The sequence below is a fragment of the Populus alba genome, chromosome 1, assembly GCF_005239225.2.
Source record: "Populus alba chromosome 1, ASM523922v2, whole genome shotgun sequence".
Classification (NCBI taxonomy): domain Eukaryota; kingdom Viridiplantae; phylum Streptophyta; class Magnoliopsida; order Malpighiales; family Salicaceae; genus Populus; species Populus alba.
This window is the reverse complement of record NC_133284.1, coordinates 49207222-49218156: the sequence shown is the minus strand read 5'-3', so window position 1 is coordinate 49218156 and position 10935 is coordinate 49207222. Positions and strand designations below refer to the sequence as shown.

The 10935-nt window shown below is 33.6% G+C and overlaps 1 long non-coding RNA gene across 2 annotated transcripts; it reads left to right on the top strand.

The window, feature by feature from the left end:
- The first annotated feature begins 8991 nt into the window (after positions 1-8991).
- Positions 8992-10163, top strand: LOC118030142 (uncharacterized). 2 transcript variants are annotated; one of them, XR_004684280.2, is made up of 3 exons: positions 8992-9361; positions 9502-9773; positions 9964-10163. It is a non-coding gene; the product is annotated as an uncharacterized lncRNA (long non-coding RNA). The 2 variants fall into 2 exon arrangements; XR_004684281.2 differs by having other exon boundaries at positions 8993-9361; positions 9505-9773.
- Positions 10164-10935: the final 772 nt, after the last annotated feature.

The window sequence follows — 10935 nt, the reverse complement described above, 5'->3', positions numbered from 1 at the left end:
ATGTTTATTTTCTTTTTCTTTTTTTTTCAAATTGTGGTTATTTTACTAAATTTTTCAAAGTATTTTTTAAATTTTTTTCCTTAAAAAAAAGGATAAATTAATTTTTTTAAAAATATTTTTTAGATAATTTTGGATAGTTAATATTTAAAAAAAATTAAAAAAATTCTCACAATAAATTATTTTGATATATTTTAAATTAAAAAACACTTTTAAAAAAGCATTTGTACTTCCCAATATACTATCAGAAGCACTTAAGTTTATAAGTAAGTAAATGTTCGACACCCGCACAATATATTCTCTTTGTGGAGTGATAAAATCTATTATACTAAATTATATATAGCTCTTAAAATGTATGTAAAGTAATGAATACAGTTACATAAATGGTTTTCTTCAATATTATATTAACAAGCCCATGTTTCAGTTACGAAAGCATTATCTACCCATTTCCTGGTGTTTCTCTTCGATAATTAACTTTTTTCAAGGAAAACATGGTGAAATCTAGGGTTAAGAATAAAAGAAGAAGATGGAAGGGAAGATGAAGTACAACAATCAGATTAGCGAGAAGAACAAGCATCATAGGTCTGGATGGAGAAATATCGTATTTTAATAAGAAGTTTCAGTTTTTCCAGGCTGCATCAGTAGAAAATGACAAAAAGATCCCTGCTGAGAAGGCCAGTAAACTGTCGTGAGAAGAAGAAATTCATGGATAGTGGCAGCGAGATTTAGCATGAAGCATTTCAAGGCATATTCTCCCATATACTTGTGATTCCATCAGGAAGCTTGTTTTCTCTATTGTAATTCATGTCGCTAGAGGCAATAGAATTGCACCTGCACCTGCACCTGCACCTGCACCTGCTGTTCTTGCCTGCATTTACAGAGATATATACGACGTTGTTGAAAGGGAAAATCGCAGAGTCAACCTTGTTGGGGATTCCAAAGGGAAACATGATGATGGGTTAACAGTTAAGCTTTGTGTCCATCAACGCAATCGATCTGTTGTTGAGGTTGGGCTTTGGAAGAGGTTCAATGAACTTATCAGCGGAAGCCTAATCTGGAAAGAGTGGGGTACCCTAGGTTGGCTCAGTACTGGGAACAAATTGAAAACAGAAAGTGAGAGTTGTTTCGTTGGTTTTAATCTTTGAGGATTTCAATGGAATTCAGAAGTGATGAAGATCTCTGAGGTCTGTGTTGGTCAACCTTCCTCAACAGACTGAAGATTTGCATTGGGCTGCTGCTTACAGCAGAGGACACTTACACCTATTATACTGAAAAAACTCACCCCCAGAAAATAGTCACTAAGAGTGTGCAGTTACCAATTGACGTGTGATGACCAACACGCAGTCTACTGGGGCTGTTTGTTCAGCCGAACCAAAAGCTGAAGTGAATTATAAATAAAATATTTTTTAATATATATATATATATATATATATATATTAAAGAAATTAATTTGAAGGAATTTTTTTTTATAAATACTTTTAAATTGTAAGTAAAAAAAAATATGCTCTAAAAATAATTGGGGTTTTCATTGTAGAGAAAAAAATGTTATGTGATTTTTTATATTTTTAAATATTTTTATTTTGTAATATGGAAATGACAATTTAAGTTTTGCAGTTAGTCTAATTAAATACACAACTTGATTCATTAACTTCATTTATTCAACATTCTTCTTGCTTGCTCTCCTATTGAAAAGCGAAATGAAAAGCAAGAAAGCTACTGGGGAACGCAATTGAAACTATGATTTTTTTTTATAAAAAAATCATCGTTTTTAAATTGTTTCATCGTTTTTTAATATCAAAAATAATTTTTTAAAAAATAAAAAAAATATATTATGGGTTTAATATTTGCTAAGCAAAAAAATATTTTTAAACAATAATTGTTACTTAGACTCCCAACATATCTATGATTACAACAAACATACAATCAAGCTTTCATTTTGTAAATATTTCTATGCACTACAATGTATTCTGTTTTCAAGAAATATATATATACAAGAAGTAAGAAACCTCGTCTACTTAAACTCCCTATTCTAGGTAAAGATAATAATCTGTACAAAAGATCTTCACTTACAATCTTGGAATCCATACATATTTACCCAGCTAATACACAATCTTGTTAGCTAACCCACTCTCCCGTAAATTGGTGCATAGGATGTCTAATCATGCCTAACTTGCCAATCATACTATAAAAATCCTTGTTTGATACTGCCTTAGTAAGGATATCAACTATATGACTTGTAGATTTAACAAACATAAAACATATAATTTTTTTATATCTAACTTCTCTTTGATAAAATGACGGTTTACTTCAACATGTTTAGTTCGATCATGTTAAACATGATTGTGTGCAATCTGAATTGCTGCGTTATTATCACTTACAAATTGATTTAGGATCTGTATATACTTGATCTCTAGATCCTTTAAAACACTCTTGATCCACAACAACACACATATTCCCTAAATCATTCCTTGAAATTTTGCTTCTACACTATATTTTGCTACAACTTTCTATTTTTTACTTCTCCAAGTAAATCAAATTTCCTATTACCATAAAGGATCGGATAACAAGACATAAACCTCCTAGGCATGTTTGATTTCCTGCCCAGTCTGCATAGTATAACCTTAATATTTGAGACACCATTCTTTTGAGTATAATTAACCTTTGTTAGGCGCACCTTCAAGATACTCAAGATCATGTAGACTGCATCCATATACTTCTCATTTGATGCATGCATAAATTGGCTCACGATACCTATAATATATGTTATATCAAATCTAGTATAGGTTAGGTAAATTAACTTATCCACAAGTCTTTGATACCGACCCATATCTGTAAGGACTTAATCTGGAAAGATCCCAAGTCGATGATTCATTATTATTGGTGTTTCAATAGGTTTGCAACTCTAGTATCTCAATCTCACTTAGAAGATCTAATACGTATTTATTAGGCTGTGAAAGGGAAAATGTCCTTGTTGGCCTTTACTACTTCAAATGCCAAGAAAAATACCTTAGTTTTCCCAAATCTTCATTTTTGGAATTATATAAACAAAGTACTCTCACAGTCCTCATTTCTTTAGGAGTCATTACATATCAAAATCATGTCATCTATATGCACAATCAATATCGTTACCCTTCCATCTTTATGTTTACAAATAACGTATGATGCTATATTGCTCTATTGATAACCAATTGCTTCATTGCCAAAGGTAAACCTCTCAAACCAAGCGCGAGGATATTTCTTTAAAACCATATAGAATCTCTTTAGGTTGCCACTCTGCCTTCATGTTTTGGAACTTTGTTTTTTTCCAGGCAGAAGTTTTATGTACACCTCTTCTTCTAGATCACCGTTCAAGAAAGCATTTTTTTTATGTTGAATTGTTGTAGGGGCTAATCTCGATTTGCAGCAATGGATATGAGAATACAAATGGTGGTGAGCTTGGCCTAGTGGTGCAAAAGTCTCTTCGTGTCGATACCATATTTCTAGGTCGATACCCTTAGCCACGAGTCTCGCTTTATAAATCTATCAATGCTTTCCATCCACTTTACAGTATAAACCTCAATGGTATACCCATCTACACACGAATTGCTTTTTTTTTTTTCGCTAATAACACAAGTTTCCCCAAGTGTAATTCATTCTGCAAACGCTTCCATCTCTTCATTCATAGCCTTTTTTCACCCTTGAATCTGCCAATACATCCCTGCAAAATTATTAGGAATAGACACTTTGCAAAATTGATTAATGATTAGTGCATAAGATTCTAAAAGTCCATGAAAAGAGACATAGTTATTGATATCGATATTTAACATTGGTTTTAATGTCCAGCCTTATACTGTTTTCTTTGTAACACCTCTATGAGGTCTTTGTGAAACTTGGGAGCTGGGTTGAGATGCTATCCTTATGGTGGGTGTGGATTATCTTGGATATTATTGAGCAGAAATAACTCTCCATAGTTGATGGTACGAGTAAGTCACTCATCGTAGTTTCTTCTCCTCACTGAAGGTTCGTAGCTTCTGTGCTTCATCAGTACACAATTCAATCATCTCAGCTTCATCACCCATCATGGTTCTATAGCTTCTGTGTCATCCAACATAAATCCTTACAAAGGTAATTGTGCAATGATAAAATTCCCTTCTCGTTTTGAGATAGTTTAAAGTATCAATGAACAAAGTAGCATTTATGCTTGTTACTAACTCTATCCTTTTTTCAAATGCCACTAGCTATATAAAAAAACACCCACCTCAGTTTATCAAAAAACAGTTATTGCAACAGCTTATTCCTTTTCACACACATTCTCCCCCTGGAGAGGAAAGCCTAAGATCGTTTTGCTAAAATAATAAGGATTCATTTCACGAAAGGAGACATCAAGAGATACATGTAACTCGTGAGTTTGAGGGCAGTAACATCTGTACCCTTTTTGAAAATCAAAGTAACTAATAAATACACAATGTTGGCATAGGGATCACAGCTTGCTACGCAAGACTTTTTGAGTATGTGAACACATTGTATAACCAAAGGTTTTAGGTTCCCCAAGCATTTGGTTGATGGGGTATGTAAAAAGAAGTTTGTAATTTTTAGTATAGGGTCCAAAAATCAATCACCCAGGAAGGCACTAGTATGATAATGTAGACAGCAAACTTTGACAACCTCTCCTCTAATAGAAGGGGAGGCATATTCATTCCAAATAAAAAAAGATGCATATACCACCTCTATTAGCAATCTACCTATTTTTTCCGTCTTCACAAAGCCATTTTAGTTGAGGCGTGCAGGTGTAAGAAGTATGATGTCTAATTCCTTATTGTCAAAGATAATCACCAAGCACAGTTCTCAAAGAAATTCCATGAATTGTCAGATTGCCATACCTGAATTTGTTTCTGAAATTGAGTTTTCTCCATGTTGTAAAATTCCTAAAAAAGTAGTACTAGCATCACTTATCTTATGTTAATAAGGATACTCACGTCATACGAGTGCATTCATCAATAAAGGTAATAAAATAACGAGTTTTAACCATAGACGGGATTACTGCAAATCCCCAAATATCAAAGTGAATAACTAGAAAGGGTTTAGATCTTTTGTTGAAAAGGGGAAGTAAGGTTTACAATGCTTTTTGCCAATTCACAAATGTCACATTTGAAAATCCAAATATGCAATTCTATAAACAAATTATGTTTTAATTCTGAAGCTAACTAAAGGAAAGAGGCCTTAGCCTTTTAAGCTAGAGCTACACCTTAGACAGCTTCCTATCACCCTTCGTCACAAAACATGCCTTAATGTACTACCATTTGTTAGTTGTTGTCAATTTCAAGTAGTAGAGGTTGCCCCATTAATTTAACATCACAACCAAGAGTCTTTTGGGGTCAAAAATATCCTGAAAAACACAATAAAAAGGCCAAAAAAAGTAATAATGTAATTTAGTGCTAAAGTGATTTGGCCTACATATAACAAATTACATTCAATACTATGAACAACCAATATTGTATTAAGAGTTATGGAGCCCTTTCTGGTAATAAGGGAGATATCATCATTGACTATAGATATGACTTGTTGGGATGATGAACGAAGATTTTGTAATTTACTAGAGTCTTTAATCAAAATGATCGTATGCACCCCCCCGGTATCAATAATCCAAGTATTATCCATAGTAATAGCAGAAAGAACACTAGCCTTACCAATATTACCTGGCTGAGTTAAATTAGCAGTAGGCATTGAAGTCCCCTCCTAAATTAGATGGCTTTCACCTGATTTGGCCATTACAGTTTTTCTAGAGTAATGTTCTTCTGTGATTTTTTTTCAAAAATCCTACCATTCAGATATCCAATAAGCTCATAGCAACGCAGCTTTGAATGGCTAGACTCACCACAGTGGATACAAACATAGTTATTTGGCTTTCCTGAATCTTGACTATTTTTCCCTTTGGCAGAACTAGAACCTATCCCTCGCTGGTTTTGATTAGCTATCATGGCTGTATTTTCAAAGGCCGGTCGAGAAACTCCAATAACTTGTCATTGTTGTGACTCTCTTCCCACACATGCGTAGGCTGCTTCTAGGTCCAGTTTTGGTTCCTTTCAAAGAATTTCCCCATTGATTTGATCATATTTAGAATCAAGACCGCTTAAAAAAAATGTACTCACAATCTAATCATCACCGCATGAAGTTGTACAATCCCTTCAATAGATTCTTCTTAGAATGTTCTGCGATGATTGATTTCCTGAAAGATTGCAACAAGTTCATTATAATACGTGGATAAAGGCCTAACATTCTAAGTGGTTAAAAATGACTTTTGATTCAGTTCGAACAATTATGTTTCATCAGATCCATTGTAGAAGGTCCTTGACACTGCCTCATATATTTTCCTTGCTATAACAAGACGAATGAATCTCTGCATCAGGTGGGGGCTCATTGATTCAATGAGCCAGCTCTTTACTTTATGATTTTCGATAATCCATGTATCATAGTTCAGATCATTAGGTGCAAGTTTCACCGTTGTCCCAGTTAGATACCTAACCTTGTTGCGGCTCCCAATATGCATCTCTATTAACTGTGACCATAACATATAGTTTGTTTCATTGAGAATAATATTGACAGGAGAGCCGGAGGTTTCTTGTGGAATGATAATTGGGTTTGACAAAGGATTGCGTGGAGTGGCTGGAACAATTGGATCTCGCTTCTTGTTCTGCCATTGTGATTTTGTTTGTAGGAGGAAGTCCCTGGAATACAAAGGTCAAGGGAGAATGCAGGGAAGAATAGTTAAAAAAAAAAAAAAAAGTTTTTCAAGCCTGCTATGATATCATGTTGATTAGGACATTCAACGGAAGCTTTTCATTCTGTAAATATTTCTGCGCACTACAATGTATTCATCTTTTCAGGAAATATATTTATATAAAGGAAGTAAGAAAACGTCCTAGTATGCCTAAACTCCTATTCTAGGTAAGACTATCTGTACAAGGAAACAACTACAACCTTGGAATCCACACGTCTCGACAGCTAATACACAATCCTGCCAGCTAACACTATCAAAATGGTAGACCCGTGATATTTGCTGGAGAGAAACAATGAGGCCCTTCTTGGCTCTCCCCAATCTATGCCCGAAGGTCTATGTGCATGTGATGTGTCTTCCCACCATGATGATCCTGACAGAACAAGGCCTCACACTTTTCCCGTGTCCTAAATAGTTTGATTAATGTGTCTTCCCAAAAATCTACGCTTTTAACCACCAGATCTCAAGCAACACGCATTTTCTGTCCTTTTTTTTTTTAAAAAAAAAAAACAATAATAATAATCAAAAATATTAACTGAAAAGACAAAGAGGACACAAAATGCGTGTTGCTTGAGATCTGGTGGTTAAAAGCGTGGCATTCTATTATTTTATGAGAAACCGTTTTAAATCATAGAAATTAAAACAACATTTTTCTGGCGTTATCGTGCGATATCGAAAAGATACGCGCGAGAGATCGACAGAGCTCGAGCGGAAGACTTGATGACTTTGTAGATTGATTACAGAGGAAACACAGGAAACAATATTGGGTACGAACCAAATCAGTTCAGGTTTGGGTTTGGAAGAGGTTCAATGAACTGATTTGGTTCGTACCCAATATTTTCCTGTGTTTCTATGTTTTTCTCAAGCTTTGGTCATCAATGCAATCAGTTCAGGTTTGGGTTTGGAAGAGGTTCAATGAACTGCAGCCGAAGCCTAATCTGATGAAGAGTGGGTACCCCAGGTTGGCTCGGTGGGACAAATTGAAACAGAAAGTTGAGAATGTTTCGTTGAATTTAGACTCGGCAAAAGAGAGTTTTAGCTCTGGAAAACTGGGATTTCCCCAAGTTTCATGGAGAAAAACAAATGTGGACGACTGCCACTACAAAATTTAATAGTTTTACGACGTAATTATTCCCTTGATATTTCCATTTATATTTATCAATTTTCTAGCAGTGTGGTGGTTCTAGTTTGAATGAAGATTTAATGGCATTTGCTCGACGCGTCGGGGTTTCAATGCAATTCGGAAGTGATGAAGATCTCTCAGGTCAATGCTCCAACAGACCTGAGGTTGCGTGGGCTGCTGCTTACTGCAGAGGACACTTTACACCTCCTCAATTGACTTGTGATCACCCAACACGTAGTCTACTCGGCGCCGTTTGTCAAGCCGAACCAAAAGCTGAAGTTAATTATAAATAATATTTTTTATTTTTTTAAAATTTAAATTCATTTATTCAACCTTCTTACATTTGCTGTCCATGTCCTCTCCTGTTGAAGCGGAATGAAAACCTAAAAGCTCCAAAATTTAAGGGGGTGGGTTTGAAAATATAATTAAATCATGTTTTTTTTAAATTTAAAAAATTATTTTTTTTTTATTTTCAGATCGTTTTGATATTAATATCAAAAATAATTTTTAAAAATAAAAAAATATTATTTAAATATATTTTTAAATAAAAACACTTTAAACATCAAAATTTTTAAACTCCCATACATGTCAAAATGATAGACGCATAATATTTGCTGGAGAGAAACAAGGAGGACATTCTTGGCTCTCCCCGATCTATGCCCGAAGGTCGATGTGCATGTGATGTGTCTTCCCACCATGTGATGTGTCCTTAATAATTTGATTAATTGCTGTTAATCTTTGATGTCTTTATTCACGATTTTTCCACAATAAGATACTGTGTCGATGGTCCTGCCATGTTCTAATTTAATAGCATATAAAAATAAAAATCAATACTTGTAAAAATTAAATACCAACTAGAGTGTTTATTTAAGTATTATAAGTTTTATAAAAAAAAAAACAAAATATGGCTAATTAATATAAAAAACCAAATAAATATTGAATATTAAAATTGAAAAAAAAATATTAAAGGTAGAATTAAAAAAAAGAAAAAAGAAAATTGAGGTTGTTCATTGTTTATATGATGATCAAGCACCATAATATGCTTCAATCCTAAAGAGAGTAATATATAATTGGGTATTTTTTTTTTAAAAAAAAAAAACAATAACAATAACATCTTTAACTGAAAGGACACAATATGCGTGTTGCGCGAGCTCTGGTTGTTGAAAGCCTGGCATTGTCATTATTTGTGAGAAACCGTTTCATATCATAGAAATCAAAACAAGCATTTATGGCGTTATCGTGCGATATCGAAAAGATACGCGCGAGAGATCTACAAAGCTCGAGCGGAAGACTTGATGACTTTGTAGATTCATTTATACAGATCTGTAAACGGTATTGTTAAGAGCCCTAGTCATTGTATACACAACCTTTCAATTTCAATAGAAAGGAGGAAGTCAGTCAATACGGGTGTCTGCAACCATGGATTCGATCAAGCGTTTAGCCCGAGCCGCCGTGTTTCCAAGTCCAAACACAGGAAACAATATTGGGTACGAAACAAATCTAGTTATATTTCCATGTTTTTTCTTATAAAGATTATTCTTAATGCTTGTTTCTTGACTTGTTGTTGCTATATATCATGTCATTATCCCCAAAATTAAAAATTATTATTTTTCTTATACATGTTAAGAAGAACAAAGAGAGGAGGGAAACTATAGAACGATTGAAAACAGATATGATCGAGATCGGTGAGGGACAGCAACGCATCAGAGAAGGGCAGCGAGAAATAAGACAAAAGTTTGAAGAGATAGGATCTGAATGCCGCAAGCTCAAAGAGGAGACGATGAACATTGCCAAGCAGAGTGATTACAACCAAGTTAGGATCAACCTAATGTTTAGCATCTTGAAAGCCCGTGAAGACAACAACTTTGCCCATGCTGATCACCTTACTGGGCTCCTCCGGTTGGTTAAATTCCCTTCGCCATTTCTTTTCTTAATTTTGGGATATCGGATTCGATAATTAATCTTGCCAATGCTAGCTATTACAAGGAGGGAAACATAAGCTAACGAACTCATAATAAAAGAATCAAAATGCACTGTTGATGATTATTTTTCTCTCAATAATTGTGTTTCCTATTCGTTGTGTTGCCAGCGAGGAAATGGAAAAGCAGGAACAAGGAAAGGCAGGCCTCGTTGGCTGACTAATGATCATGGAAAACAAGGAGCAGTTTGCCTTTGCAGTCACGCCTGATCGTCTTTTCTTATTAAAATGAAATAATCAGTCCTAAATCTAGATATGTATTGACATTAGTCTTCTTGATGAAGTATTCATTTGATGAAGGATTTGCGTTCTCTGTTCCGAGTTGAATGTTTTGAGTTAAAGTATACATACTAGGTGAATTGCCGGGCGATGCCGCCGGTTGTTATATAAACAGTATAAGCATTCGGTTGAGTACAACCTGAGGTAATCGAAGAAGAAGATAGGTAGACAGAATTGAAGAAAATGAAAAGAATACCTAAAGCATGGAGGTTAAACAATGCAACCACATGCTTCATGTTAGAGAAACTTAAAGTCTTAACTAGCCTGGTTAAGCTCTTTATGAACATTTTTCTTTTCTTGTCTTTTCTCTTTGTTTTAGTTTAGAAATTGATGCCAACTTTTTTAAAAATATATTATGTATTTTAATTTATATTTTTATTAATTTTGATCGTCATTCTTTTGATTTCTTTTTATTTTTAATTTTAATATATTTTGATCTTTAATTGTTTTGTAATTTTATCCATAAAAATTTTATTTCATTTAATTTTTATATTAAACTTGATTATTTTTTTTTTGTTTTTATATTTTTCTAGATTGTTTTTTTTTTTTCAATTTTACCTCTCATTATTTTATTTTATTTTATTTTTGTATTCAATTTTAATCCTTATTTTTTTATTGCTATGTTTTTTATTTTTTTTTATTTTTAATTTAGTCTCTCATTGTTTTTTTTCATTTAGCTTTTATGCTAGATTTAGTTATTGTTGTTTTGATTGCTATTTATTTTGGTTTTTAATTTTGGATGATTAAGGATTATGCTTAGTGATTTTTTATTGTTTTTTTTTATGAGATAATTTCGATCTTATG